Source organism: Pantherophis guttatus, chromosome 7 (assembly GCF_059756535.1).
Source record: "Pantherophis guttatus breed Tessera chromosome 7, ASM5975653v1, whole genome shotgun sequence".
NCBI classification, from domain to species: Eukaryota; Metazoa; Chordata; class Lepidosauria; order Squamata; family Colubridae; genus Pantherophis; species Pantherophis guttatus.
In genome coordinates, this window is record NC_142069.1 from 51,002,504 (window position 1) to 51,014,595 (window position 12,092).

Genomic DNA, 12,092 nt, shown 5'->3' on the forward strand with positions numbered 1-12,092 from the left:
GATCAAACCAGCCCCTTAGCTGTCATTTATGTAACCTTGGTTTGCTGAGTCAGCCCTCTGGCTGGTTTTGGCTTTGTTTTTGGCTAAATGGTATTCAAGGAGGTTGGTGGGGGCCAAGCACTCTCTTCTCTCCCTCCCTCCCTCCCTCCCTCTCTTTCTCTCTCTCTTTAAAAATAAATTTTAAATAAATCCCAGCAAACCACAGCATGGCCAATAGCAGCTGCACCTTCTCCCTTCCAAAACATGCTGGGATGTGACATGAATAACACCTCGCTTGGCCTGCTATTGAAATGTCTCCCTGCTCTTTCCCGAAGGGACGATGGCTCTTCTCTACATTTCGCTGCCTTCCACAGTATAAGGCATTGCGGGTAAGCCCTATTTTTTTACCTTTGACACTCTCACTGCTCGCTTGAAGAAACTGGGACTGCTCTGGGCAGCACCAGCACTGGCAGCAGTTGTAGGCAGAGCCATGGGGTTTCCTACTCCATGTCTGGCAGCTGCTCCAAGCATATTTCAGACAGCCAAGAACTTATTCGGCTCTTGGTCCCTCCCAGTCACCAACAGGGAAGAACCTTCAGCCAGAGCAGTCTGGTACAATTTAATGCTTTTAATTTACAAATAGAAAACCTGGTTCTCCTTCTTCTCTTCTTTCTTGGCTTTGGTTTTTTCTTTTTCTTTTCCTTGTCATATTTCCTTTCCTTCTTTCTCTCCTCCTTCTCCTGTCCTCCTTCTTCTTGGCATCTCTGTTGGCAATCTTGTTGTTGATGTGGTCATGCAGCACCACCACTGAACTGGTCATGTGAGGCAGGTGGCGGGGCACGGGTGGTTCCACATCACAACTCTCACATGCTCATCACCTCATGTGCTGGCCATGCCCATCCCCTCCCCCCAGGGCTAACACTCTTAACTGGGGCTTATTTTGGGGCATAGGGCTTATATTAGGAGTATGCTAAAAAATCAGGCTAGGGCTTGTTTTCTGGTTGGGTCTTATTTTCAGGAAAACACAGTAACTTGGATCAAAAGACAAGAAAACTAATGACAATGCACCATGCTCTACACCCAGATGTGATATTGATCGATTGTACTTGCCTAGATCTCAGGGTCGCAGTGGACTCTTACAGGTAAAATAAACTGTGGAAAAAGAAAAACCCAGCTTAAATGACTACATAAAAAAGCAAAACAGCCTCTGCTGAAGGAGGTGAACAAGGGAAACCTTTTGAAAACAACAAGATTGAAAGCAGAATATCAAAAGGAAACAATTGAGCATTGAGTTTCTAACTAGAAAAAGAAGCCTATACACAGTCAATACCTGAAGGACATTGAAGGAAAGATAGATACAAAGCTAACATGGAGCTGGTTGATATCAGGGGTTGTGAAGAAAGAAACTGAAGCCTTAATTTTGGCTGCCCAAGGACAAGCCCTGCAGACCAATTCCATGAAAGCAAAAATTCAACATGTCAGTAACAACAGCAAATGCCACTTATACAATGAGAAAGATGAAACAGTCACTCACCTTATTAGTGGCTGCAGAAAATCTCACAAACTAATTATTTACAATGTCATAATTGAGTTGCCAAAATCATACATTTGAAGCTTTGCCAGAAGTTTGGATTCAAATGTAGCAAAAATGACTGGGAACACGAAATTGACAAAGTTCTTGAAAATAAACAGGTCAAGAACTTGTGGGACTTTTGAATCCAAACAGACAGACATCTGGCCCACAACACACCTGACATCCCTATTGTTGAACAGAAAAAAGCCTGGTTCATTGATACTGCAATACCAGGTGATACACAAAGGGTTGCCTAAATACATGAAAATTTTGAATGTATTAGACTTTGCAAAAAAAACACTTTACTCGGAACTACCTATATACTCAGACATTATCTTAACAGCTCTTAGGTCCTTGGTTGGGACTTAAATTGTTAAGTTTTTACCAGTCCCAGACTGTGAATTGAATTGAAAATTACATCAACAAGAACAAGAACAACAAGAACAACAAGAACAAGAACAAGAACAACAACAACAACAACAACAACAACAACAATATAGTATAGTATATGTCAGATGTAAATGCCTTATTCTCTAATGTGTAAATAGTATATGAACGGGGTATCAGGGGTTAACTTATTCTCCACTTCTTAATGTATTCATAATTCACCACTCCCACATATATTGTATATATAAGGAGCTACATGCACCCTTTTCCTTGCTTCTATCTGTAAATATTCAGTGAATATAGAATGCCTATTGTAAATAAAAGAAAATATATTTAAACCTTTAACTCTTACTAATCTTATTGAGTCTGATCCTGAAAATATTGCAACAAGCTGGTAGCAGAGGATGGTTAATTGACTCAATAAAAACTTAAAAATGTCTAAGAAAGATAGGCCCAACACCAGGGCCTACAGCAAAGAAATGGAAACAGAACAAGAAATAATCAACGAATCCACAAACGCAATTTCGAGAGAATCCGAAGAATACAACACTGAAGACGAAGAAATAATAGATGAAAATGATGACCAGGAGGAAATCGAGATAGAGAACAACGAACTCAGGTCAGAGATATTAAAATTATTAAAGAGCCAGAAGAATGATGAAAGCCTCATCGCGAACCTCCAAGATATGCTGAAGAACAGCGGAGCAGCGAGAGAGAAAAACATCACTAAAGAAAAGTCTAAAGACCCAAAAATAGTGAGTGATATGACTGCAGAGAAAATCATTGCGAAGAAGAAAAACGGTGATCCCGCGCGAAATTTTGAATGGCAGCCATCTTGGTTTCAACAGGCCTCCAAGATGAGCGAAGCAGAGCCAATCAAAAAGCTCAATTCAAAATTTCTGGCGCGAAAAACATTACCAGACAACGAAAATGAAAAAGAAGATTCAAACACCTCAGAAGAATCAGAATCAGAAAGTGAAGGTGATTCAACAAACTACCAAATAAAATCAGCAATGAAAACGCTTTTTGCCGCATTTGGGCCAAAACTAAAAATTACTAAAAAGCTAACGAAGAAGCGAGCGAGCAAGCCAATGCCTCAAGACCTGCCCGCTCCCATCCTGACTACGAGAGCGCTGACGCCCGAACCCAGAGAGCCCTGCCGATACCGCCCTACGCCACAGACCGAAGCAAGCACCAACGCCCTCAGGGGAAGAGGAGGAGCAGCCGCCGTTGTCAGGACTCCCAAGGTCGAACCAGAGACCGATTCGTCCGAGGAGGAGCAGAACGAGCGAGCCGCAATGGGGAGAACCTTCCACGACGACTCCAAAGAAGAAATGGACAACGCGCATGCGCAAGACTACGCAGACGGCCCGGGAAGACATGAACTGACGAGAAGACCGCGCAGACTCGTTGCGAGCATCCCCACGCCGTTTTGCAATTTTCTGCATTTACGAGACCACGGACTACCTCAGGTTGTAAGTAATGGACCCAATAATGTCGGAAATTTACCCAGTGACTTCCCGAAGCTAAGGGTTGATGGCATTAACTTGCAAGAATGGTATCAACAGCTCCAGGTTGTCTTTATGAAGGAAAGCTTACTATTTTTTATCACTAGTCCCCCAAAAAGACCTTGGACTCTAAAAATAGATTGTTTACACCATAGAGCATTTTTCTTAATAATATCTAGTGTGTCTCCTGCAATGTATCACAGCATTAAGCCAAATCTGACTGTTTCAGAAATTATTCAATGCATGTTTAATTTGTTTCACAGTGATAGTGTAGCTACCACCACAAGGATGTCTAAAGATTTCTTTTCATCTAGGATAAAACCAGGGGTTTCCATAGGTGAGCATTTAATATCTTTAAACAAAATAAGAGCTGAGCTGCATTTGAGGGGGGAGGTGATTTCAGACCAAACAATGAAAAGTGTTATTATCAACTCACTTGATCCATCATGGGACAATTTTATGTCACATTTAGACACAATCAATCTAGGATACTTATCCATAGAAAGTCTATCCAATAAATTGATAGCAGAAGACAATTCAAGAAGAAATCGTTCTAACAATCACACAGAACACAAACCATATAGGAAAGTAGCTTTCCAAGAAAAATATAATGAAACATTTAAATGTCACAATTGTGGATCCAGGGAACACAATAGAAGAGATTGCCCCAAGATTTCAAAGGAAAGACATAGGTCAGAATATAGGAACAAATACAATTATAGACAGTCTTCCATAGATAGACATAGATATAGAAGCCCACCAAATTACAAAGAGAATAGAGGGGGCAGAGATAATTCAAAGGATAGAAAATCTGGTTCACTGAATGGGTTAAATAAACAAGACAACACTAACATACAGCAAAATGAGAACAATAATTGGCTTATTGATTCTGGAGCAACTAATCACACCACTAATAACAAAAATATATTGTCTTCATTTACAGAAGATAAATTTGTAATAAAGGTAGCTAACCAAGAAAAGGTTCAAGTATTAGGTAGAGGGAATGTAACCCTGCCTGGTCTAGGAAAAATAGAGGGGGTATTGCTAATACCTGAAATACCTCATAACATACTAAGTGCCATAAAACTAAGTAGAAATTCTGACATTAACATTGTTTTTTCAAAAGGAAAAGCGACTTTAGAGAAGAATAAAATAAATATAGGCACTGTGATGATTAAAGGAGGCCTACCTTATCTGATAACAAAGGAAAAATGGCTGCATAACATTGATTCAAATATGGGAGATTGTATTGAAGTAGATGATGAAAATATTAGCAACAGTGATAATGATGAATGTAAAATATCTCATGATCACATAGATGCACACAATGAAAAAAAACCAAAAATAGGTAAGCCAATTCATGATGAGTGTGCTCACATCTTACATAGGAATTTAGGACATGCCAGTTTTCCTGTAGTGCAAAAAATGACTGAACACGCAGAAGGTGTTAAAATAAAAAATTGTGAAAACTATTTGGAATGCTCAGTATGTAAATCTACAAAACTAAAAACTAGTCCCAGGCCAAGAAAATCTACTAGATCAACTAACAAAATTTTTGATTTAGTACACATGGACTTAGTTGGTCCATTAACTCCATCAATCACTTATAGAAAACGTTACTTCTTGACAATAGTAGACGATTATAGCCGCTATGGATTTGTTTATACATTAAAACACAAAGATGAAACCTTTCAAAAATTTAAAGAATTTTACAAACGCATAGAAACACAACACAATATCAAAATAAAACAAATCATGACAGATAGGGGATGTGAATTCATGTCTAAAGAATTCTCCCAATGGTTAAAAGACAAAGGAATGTTACATTACACATCTAGTCCATTTTCTGCGTTCCAGAACGGGATTGCAGAGAGGAAGAATTCAACATTACAAACCATGATTAGATGCACATTGGAAGATGCTGGCTTAAGCAAACAATTCTGGTCAGAAGCCTTACATTATTCAAATTACACACAAAATAGAACCTGGTCCAGCATTGTAAATAAGACACCATATGAAGTGATGTATAATAGGAAACCAAAATTAGCACACATGCACATATTCGGAGTCACTGCAGACGTACACATACCTAAGCAATTAACAAGAAAGGGAGAAAACGTATCCAGAAGACTCAGATTTATGGGATATGAGACTGGCACTAAAGGGTACAGATTCATTGATAATAATAACAAATTTATAGTCTCCAGAACAGCTGTGTTCCATGAACAGGCCAACTGGTCTAAATTACATCTTAATGAAATATTTCCAAATAAATACAAAGATACAAAATCTCATGAGAAAGGGACCATAGAAAAGCAAAATATCAACAAATATAAAAACAAAACCAAAACTTGGACAAATAGCCAACACAAAATAAAGACAGACACACTAACAAAAAAGGAAGCAAGATATTTGCATGATAACGATAGTAAACCTGAAAAAACTATTAGAAACACCAGAAATCAAATGCCAAATAAATACAAGGATTATATAATGCACATGGATGGTGAGCCAACAACACCTAATACATATGAGGAAGTGTTAAAACTCCCTCGTGAAGAAAAAGAAAAATGGGAATTAGCGATGAAAAAGGAGATGGAAAGTTTACAAGGATTAAATGTATTTACACCTGCAATTGCACCTAAAGATAAAACAATTATTGGTACCAGGTGGATATATAAAATTAAGAACTTAGAGGGAGGCAATACTCTATACAAAGCCAGACTAGTTGCACAAGGTTATGCACAGAAATATCCGGAGGACTATACTGACACGTATTCCCCCACAGTAAGAACAGAGAGTGTCAAAACAGCTCTAGTGGTAGCATCAGCACTCAATCTTGATGTATTTCAATATGACATACAGACTGCGTATCTACACGCAAAACTAGATAAGGAAATATACGTAAGAGCACCTCACAGTCAATACACAAACAAAAATGAGATTTGGTTGTTAAACAAGAGTTTATACGGGTTAAAACAATCTGGTAAACGATGGTATGATTGTTTAGTAAAAGTACTTAAAACCATGGACTTCAACGCTACCACTGCTGATAACTGTTTCTTTGTCAAAAAGGGTGATGATTACATTGAATTTGTATTGATTTATGTGGATGACATTTTATACATAGGAAAACATAAAGAGAGAAGAGAAACTTTTGTAACTAAGCTAAATGAACATTTCTCATTAAAATCCCTAGGCAAAGTAAACAAATATCTTGGTGTTCAAATTAATAAGACTAGAAGGGGATTCAAACTTACTCAGAGAGATAAGATCATAGAACTTTTAAATAAATGCAATTTAAACAATGCCAAACCTTGTGATACTCCTATGCAAACTGATTTTCTAAGAAATACTGATGAATCTTCCCCCGAATTCAAGGATAACACATTTTATAGATCAATCATAGGTTCACTTCTTTATATATCTAATTGGACAAGACCAGATATCGCCTTACCACTCAATTTATTATCCAGACATGTCAGCAAACCAACAATGTATCACTGGGAAGCTGTTAAAAGAATTTTAAGATATCTGAAAAGTACACTAGACTTTTGTTTAATGTTAGAACCTAATGACAATAAAGAACCAAAGCTTACATGTTACGCAGATGCGGACTGGGCTGGAGACACCTCATGTAGAAAAAGTACATCTGGTTATATATTCCTCTTAAATGACTGTCCAGTTTACTGGTACACTGGTAAACAGGAACTAGTGGCCACTTCAACGACAGAAGCGGAATATGTTTGTTTATCCAAAGCTGCAAATAACCTTGTATGGTTTAATGATTTAATTTCAGATGTTTGGAAAAAACCTGCTTTGCCTTTTGTTATGCATGAAGACAATAAAGCAGCCATTGAAATATCTAGATCTGATGCTATTGGACAAAGGTCCAGACACATAGATATAAAATTTAAACATGTGAGACAATTATCTCAGGATGGATTTATCAAAGCAGTGCATTGTGATACTTCAGAACAATTAGCTGACATATTGACAAAGCCTTTACCTTCTAAGCAACATAAATATTTAACTTCTAAGTTGTATGTTTTGTATTGTCCTGAATCTGAATGTAATTGGTGTTGCATAACGAATCGGCATTTAGAGGGGGATTTGTCAGATGTAAATGCCTTATTCTCTAATGTGTAAATAGTATATGAACGGGGTATCAGGGGTTAACTTATTCTCCACTTCTTAATGTATTCATAATTCACCACTCCCACATATAGCTCCACCCATTGTATATATAAGGAGCTACATGCACCCTTTTCCTTGCTTCTATCTGTAAATATTCAGTGAATATAGAATGCCTATTGTAAATAAAAGAAAATATATTTAAACCTTTAACTCTTACTAATCTTATTGAGTCTGATCCTGAAAATATTGCAACAGTATACTTAACAGCTCTTAGGTCCTTGGTTAGGACTTGAACTAAGTTAAATTTTTATCAGTCCCAGACTGTGAATAGAATTGAAGATTAAATCAATCATCATCATCATCATCATCATCATCATCATCATCATCAACTACTTTAGTTTGTCAGAAGAATAATTTTGGGTTCCAACTCGAGCCAGGGTTGCGAAAGAATAAATAAAAATGACATGCAGACAGCTGCAAGGAAAGGACAAATATTTATTTCCAAAAGCAAAGAGGTTTGCCTTGGGGGCAACTGCAGAGAAATGAGATACAGTGACATAGGGGAGCTTGTCCTTGGTGTTGTCCTCTTAAATACCAACTAGCTGTCAGAGCACAACCAATAGCAAGCACAGATACTCCCGTGTTTACGAGGCCACGTCCCTTAGCCAATCCCCGGGCAGCCCTTGTTGCCGGGAGCTGCCGAACACAACATGTACGTGCTGATTTTAGGGTAACACTTGAGAGGCGTAGAGAGTGTGTGTAAGTACACATCATCTATGATATTTATTTTTGTGAATATGTAGTTCTATTGGGAGATCATTTCTGTGAGAGAAAAGTTATTTCTCATTTGCTGTGCCTGTTAATGGCTTTTGGAATGGCCAAGTGGGTGAGCCAATCAGAAGGCAGCTGATGGGTTTGAATCTCCAGGGCTTTTATGTTCCCTCCCCTAACTGCCACAGTTGACAGTATAAAAGGAGATTCTTGACAGAACACCGTTGGCAGTCCAAAAGGCAGTTCAGAAGGCAATTGGCAGTTTGGAGAGTTCTGTTCAGCTCTTCTGTTAGAAAACTGTGGGCAGTTTAGAAGTCAGTTAGAAGCGCAGTTCTAATGCAGTTCTGATGGTTTACAAAATCTTTCTTCTGAGGAAGAATAGTTGGAGCTAACATCGCTTAGTGCGATTACATATATATACTGTATATAGCTGACAGGATATTTATTCTTATGTAAATAAAAACATTTATTGTTAACTGCTTCAGAGGCTCATTTATTAAAGTAGATCTTAATAGAGATAAAGGTTTTATGGTACATTTTATTTATTTATTTATTTATTAAATTTATATACCGCCCTATTCCTGAGGGACTCAGGGCGGTGAACAGCGAACGATAAAAATACATGTAATACAAACGTTAAAAAAAAACAAACCAATTAAAATATACTAAACACTCTGGTCCTAGATAATTCAAGACATCCCAGTTTAAAATAAAATCAAAAGCAATATAAAGGGAAAGTTAGGCCAGGCCGGCCTGCTGAAACAGGAATGTTTTGAGGGCACGGTGGAAAGTGCGCAGATCCGGAATCTTCTGTATCTCTGGGGGGAGCTCGTTCCAGATGGTGGGTGCCCTCACAGAAAAGGCTCTCCCCCTGGGGGCCGCCAGTCGACACTGTTTGGCTGACGGCACCCTGAGAAGCCCCTCTCTATGGGAGTGTACTGGGCAGTGAGAGGCTATTGGTGGCAGAAGGCGGTCTTGTAAGTACCCCGGTCCTAAGCCATGGAGCGCTCTAAAGGTGGTAACTAAGATCTTGAAGCGCACCCAGAAGACCACAGGGAGCCAGTGCAGCTCGCGCAGGAGGGGAGCCACATGGGAGCGCCATGCTGCTCCCATAACTACCCGCGCGGCCGCATTCTGGACCAGCTGGAGCCTCCGGGTGCTCCTCAAGGGGAGCCCCATGTAGAGAGCATTACAGTAGTCCAGGCGTGAAGTGACGAGGGCATGAGTGACCGTATTTAACGAGTCCCGATCCAGAAAGGGACGCAACTGGAGAATAAGGCGAACCTGATAAAAAGACCTCCCGGCCACAGCCGTCAAGTGTTCTTCTAAAGACAGCCGTGAGTCCAAGAGGACGCCTAAGTTGCGAACCCTCTCCGTGGGGGGCAATGACTCATCCCCAATAGTCAGTGATGGCACCAACTAACTATATTGGGACACCGGAAACCACAGCCACTCGGTCTTGGATGGGTTGAGCCTGAGTCTGTTCCTCCCCATCCAGATCCGTACAGCCTCCAGGCACCGGGACATCACTTTAAGGGCATCATTGGAGTGGTCCGGGGTGGAGATGTATAGCTGAGTATCATCAGCATACTGATGATACTTCACCCCAAAACCACGGATGATCTCACCCAGCGGCTTCACATAAATGTTGAACAGAAGGGGTGAGAGAACCGACCCCTGTGGCACCCCACATACAAGGGGCCTCGGGGTCGACCTCTGCCCCCCTATCAACACAGACTGCGACCGATCAGAGAGAAAGGAGGAGAACCACCGCAACACGGTGCCCCCCACCCCTAACTCTTCCAACAGGTACAGCATGATACCATGGTCGATGGTATCAAAAGCTGCTGAGAGGTCTAATAGAACCAGGACAGAGGAGCAACCCCTGTCCTGGGCCCTCCAGAGATCATCTACCAATGCGACCAATGCCGTTTCCGTGCTGTATCCAGGCCTGAAGCCCGACTGGAACGGATCTAGATAAGCCGATTCATCCAAGTACTGAGGAAGCTGTCGTGCTACCACACTCTCAACAACCTTCGCAACGAAGCGAAGGTTGGAGACTGGACGGTAATTAGCCAACGCTGCTGGGTCCAGGGAAGGCTTCTTGAGGAGAGGCTTCACCACCGCCTCTCAAGGCGGCGGGGAAGGCACCCTCTCTCAAGGAAGCATTTATAATCCCCTGGAGCCAGCCTCGTGTAACCTCCCGAGAGGCCAGCACCAGCCAGGAGGGACACGGATCCAATAAACATGTGGCCGCGCTCAGTCTGCCCAGTATCTTGTCCACGTTTTCCGGAGTCACAGAATCAAACTCTTCCCAGGTAATATTCTCAAGACTTGCCTCCATCCTCCCTCCCGAATCTACCCAGTCAGAGTCCAAATTTTCCCGAATCTGAGCGATTTTGTCATACAGATATTGTACAAAGTCCTCGGCTCTACCGTCCAAGGGGTCCTCCCGCGCTTCCTGGTGGAGCAGGGAGCGGGTCACCCTAAACAGGGCGGCCGGGCGATTATCTGATGATGCAATAAGAACGGAAAAATAGTTGATTGATTTATTTGATTTATTTCCTCCACGACAATTTCAATTAACTCTATTTGTTTTTACAGACCTTCTCCTTTGATATGTGGATTTCGTCTGGATAACTTATTTGGGGGTTTGAGGAAGTTTGACTAAAAGATTTTCCCCCATTTGCTACTCTTTAATCAAGCAAATGCTTGATTAACTTAGTTTCAGCTTGACTGTCAATTATGTAGCAGAGACACTGATTTTCAGTCCATTGTGGATTCTGTTAATGTTTAAGGAAAGATGGAGACAATATAAAGAATAAAATATATTTTGATATAAAACTTATCATATGGCAAAACTTAGATATTAAATACCATTTTTGCAGTGAATTCAACAAAATTTATGTACAATATACAGTATAGTTTATTGAATAGCCCGAAGGCCTTTTCAAACAAAACAGAAAAGAAAAAGGGAAAAAGATAAAACAGTTACAAAAATAGTAATCTAAACATATATGATAGATGACATTAAAATTTTACCATATCAAATTTCAATAGCTAAGTTGCCAAGAATTTATGTACAAATAAAAGATACCTTGTATTGTCCACTGTTCAGTACTTTGGAATTTTGTAACTATAATCTTACCCTGTATTTATTATTTCTGATACAAATCTGCTTGCTTAGCATATATAAGCTTGAAGCAGATGCTATGGGTTTTCTTGGAAATCAGGTAGAGAAACAGGGAATAGCACCCTCTCACTCTGGACACTTGTCTTCTAAGGTCAGGATGGCTTCCATTTTATTCAGATTTATAAAGCAGTAAAATCTGGGGTCTTCCATAGACCCTTTAGGGAGGGGTAAACCAGAAGTGAAATGCTAACGGTTCGGACCGGTTCTCCTGAACTCGTAGTAAAAAAATGCTACCGGTTCGGGTGAACTAGTATTTTTGATGATCAGCTGGGCGACGATCAGCTGTGACACGTGATTTAGATTAGCTAGAATCATAGGATTTCCTGCTTTCTAGCTAATCTAAATCGTGTGGCACAGTGGATTCCACCCCCTCGCTGTTCTACTTACCTTTGCAGACTCAGAAGGCTTCAAAATGTTCTTTTTTTAGCACTGCATGGGAGCACTTCAGGCTCATATGTGCGCAAAGTGTGCGCTTGGTAGCAGACTCACAGAACCGGTAGCAGACTTCAGAGGATTTCACTGCGGGGGTAAACCGATTAGTGGA

At 40.3% G+C, this 12,092-nt stretch overlaps 1 long non-coding RNA gene across 3 annotated transcripts in view; it reads left to right on the forward strand.

Moving 5' to 3' along the window:
• The first annotated feature begins 8,269 nt into the window (after positions 1-8,269).
• Positions 8,270-12,092, forward strand: part of LOC117655383 (uncharacterized) — a 148,831-nt gene continuing 145,008 nt past the window's right edge. For all 3 annotated transcript variants that reach the window (XR_015728976.1, XR_004588649.2, XR_009623290.1), the window contains exon 1: positions 8,270-8,343. This is a non-coding gene — a long non-coding RNA (uncharacterized LOC117655383). The remainder of the gene's footprint in view (positions 8,344-12,092) is intronic.